The following is a 3,752-nucleotide window of genomic DNA, read 5'->3' as shown; positions in this document are numbered from 1 at the left end:
CCCCTGTATCACCCTAATAAATATTTGAATTGTTTAAACCCAATTCCCAGCACCCCACAGTCAGTTCCTTACAAGCCACGCAACAGCAAAAGTCTTTTTGTTTTAGTTACAACACATGTCCAGCAGAGAGGCAGTGACAGAAGCCAGACCTCTTGGCCTTCTGCAGCACTTAGAAATCTTAGGTCCATACTCCCAGAGGGATAAAGAATAGGGAAGCTTCCAATGGAGAGGGTGGGATATGGCACTCTGGTGGTGGGAACTGTGTTACTTGTACCCCTGTTATCCAACAATCTTGTCGACCATTATTAAATCACTAATAATATATATTTTTAAAGTTAAAAAAGAGAGAACACTAAGCCGAACTTGTCCGGGATTTGGTGTACTGCACCAAAGCAAAAGACTGAGGTAGGGGGAGAGTTCAGGTCCTGGAACACGATGACAGAGGAGGAATTAGAGGGAGCTGAGTTGTTATGTGGAAAACTGAGAAATGTTACACATGTACAAACTACTGTATTTTACTGTTGACTCTAAACCATTAATCCCCCCAACAAAGAAAAAAATATAGGGCGGGGGTAGATAGCATAATGGTTATACAAAGAGACTCGAAGTCCCAGGTTCAATCCCCCATACCACAAAAAGCAAGAGCTATGCAGTGCTCTGGTGTTTCTTACTGTGTCTTTTTCTCTCTGCATCTCTCTCAAAAATAAAATAAAAATAAAAAATTGCTTCTGCTAGTAAGATGATTTATTACTGAAAAAACTAAGTCAGAAAAATTAACATATATTTTTATTTTCTTCATATACTACTCAATATATGATATTTGACATTCTCATTTTAGGTCAGTGACAAAACTATTTTAAATATTTCTTATAAAAATACGAGTAATATTAATACTTTTTTAACTTTTTTATTGAGGAGGTTAATGGTTTATGCAGAACTGATACATGGGTATAATCTCATTCTACCCCAGGTCCTTAAATTTCTCTCCTACCTCCCATTCCTTCCCCAGAGTCCTTTGCCTGAGAAAATACACCATGCCCAGCCCACATTACACTTTCTGTTCCTCCTCTAAGTAGGACTGGCCAAAAAGAGAAGGACAAATACAAAATTATGTCACTTATAGGCAGGAATTTATAAATACTTTTTAAATTAAATCATTTGGAATTTCACTAGAAGCCTTAAAAACTGAAGCACTCTGTTTATAATCAATACTAGTAAGTCCCTATCAATCTCTATATATTTTTAATATTTATTTATTCCCTTTTGTTGCCCTTGTTTTATTGTTGTAGTTATTACTGTTGTAATTGATGTCCTTGTTGGATAAGACAGAGAGAAATGGAGAGAGGAGGGGAAGACAGAGAGGGGGAGAGAAAGACAGACACCTGCAGACCTGCTTCACCGCTTGTGAAGCGACTCCCCTGCAGCTGGGGAGCCAGGGGGCTCGAACCGAGATCCTTACGCCGGTCCTTGCTCTTGGCACCGTCTGTGCTTAACCTGTTGCGCTACTGCCAGACTCCCTCCAATCTATATTTTGAGGACAGTCATAAAGATAAAGGAATTAAACTGTTAGAAATGACATCCTGTTGCTTTTCTTTTCGTTTTTATTAAGGTAATATTGGCTTGCCAATGTTCCATGATCTAGGATACTATTTCATCCCTCTTCTGGTATGTGTTGTCATATCATGCCCACTGCCAAAGTCAAAATTTCTTTAACCAACGTCTATGAAAGATTTCTGACTGATTGAATCTCTTAAATTGGTTTCCTGAATTACCAACCTGTGAAAATGTTTCTCTGTAAGTTTCTGACACTGATGAAATGCTGAAATTACTAGGACGTGAAAAAGTTGTGCTGTGCTATCCATTGGCATTACCCTATGAGAAGAACTGATGTGTAACAGCAATCTGAGATAGACCACTGTTCTGCAGTGTCTATATTTTAAGTAAAGAAATGTTAAGAAGCAATATGGCATAAGGAGAAGGCTGAATGTATTACATACTTGGGTTATTTATAAACTCATTGGAATACCATATTGGTCTGATCTACTTTATGAATGACACATTATTGAAAATGTTCAATGTCTTTAATAACCAAGAAAGGAGACAAGAGTGGAAGGTCACGTATGCTAGGATTTACATTGATTAAGCAACTGCTCAATTCAGCTTTTGAATGTGTAAGTTTTTTTACTTAAAGGTGTCATCTGCTTTAAAATATCTCTTTAAAAAAAAAAAATCTCAATTGGGATTTTGCTCTTGACCTGCCAATGTCCATGTTCAGGGGGAAGCAACTACAGAAGCCAGATCTTCCACCTTCTGCACCCCATAAAAAATTTTGGTCCCTACTCCCAGAGGGATAAAGAATAGACAAGCTTCCAATGGTGGGGATGGGACACAGAACTCTAGTGGTGGGAATTGTGTGGAATTGTACCCCTGTTATTTTACAATCTTGTTAATAATTATTAAATCACTAATAAAATATATAAAAGAAGAGAAAGAAAGAGGGAGAGAGGGGGGAGAGGCCACAGCACTGAAGTTCCCTCCTGTGCAGTGGAGGCAGGGCTCAAACTTGGTTCAGAAACTTGACAAAAAAGGGTCCACTCTGTTGTGTGGACCTTGATATTCCCTCTTCAGCAAATTAATATAGATTAATATAACCTTCCGGTGCTCCCTCAATTAATTTCTTGTGCTTTGGTACATCAATTATCACGGAGAGTTCAAACTGCTTATACTACTCATTGGATTGAGAACCTCTTATGTCTCCGTACTACTTTTTAATTTTGTTTTCACCTCATCTGGGATGTAAAAAAAAAAAGTTGGAAAAAGCAAAGAGAGTGCTTTGAAAGAGCATGAGGTTTAGTGCAAGAAGACATAGGCATTTGCTATTTCAGGGGAAATGGTTTGTAGTCGAAATGATAAATCGAACTGTCAACAGAGTGTGCTAACCTCTAGTAACTGATTTATGTTAATATACAAAAGTCCGTAGCTTTGAGGATATTGTAGCCCTTACCTGAACTTTAACATTTATTAGAATCTAGATAATTTACATAGAAGAATAAAGCAGATTAAAAAATGAGTTTATAGATTCCATGGAGGCATTCAGGAGGGTCAGATTAAAAAAAACATCTGTCAGAAGTTTGAAGGGACGATGGACTTCATGCTTTATTCAGAGACTGGCAGAAGCAAAGTTCAGGAGTTTTGATGACTGTCTAAGAAATCAGAATTCTTAAAGCTGAAACCAGAAAAGTGAATAAGGTAGTAGTAAGAAATGGAGTGCAGTACAGGGAAACATTGTGACAGAAATTAAGAATACTGAAGATTCTAGAAGTTTTGGCAAAATTTTCATGACGAACCATGTTTAAACTGAAGACACCTGCAAAGAGACAGCTGGGGTCCTACTTCACCACTTCTAAAGCTTCCCCTCGAGTGGGGATCAGGGCCTTGAAGCCAGGTCTTTGTGCAGTGTAATGTGTGCGCTTAACCAGTTGTGCCACCACCTGCCGCACTCCCCCACACACACATAAGTACAATTTGTAACCTCTCTGTGAAAGGTGTCTACATATCACTGTCACTAGATACTTAAGTCCACCTCTACACTGTGCCCTGGGTCCCCAGTGCCATCACCATCCTCCTTCCCTTCCCACCCAGCCACAGAGTCCTTGGTGCACCAGGATATTTTTACATTCTTTCTATTTATTTATTTTCCCTTTTGTTGTCTTTTTTTAATTGTTGTTGTAGTTATTGTTGTTGTTACTGAT

The sequence above is a fragment of the Erinaceus europaeus genome, chromosome 18 (assembly GCF_950295315.1).
Source record: "Erinaceus europaeus chromosome 18, mEriEur2.1, whole genome shotgun sequence".
Lineage (NCBI taxonomy): Eukaryota > Metazoa > Chordata > Mammalia > Eulipotyphla > Erinaceidae > Erinaceus > Erinaceus europaeus.
Note: the sequence above shows the minus strand (reverse complement) of the source record.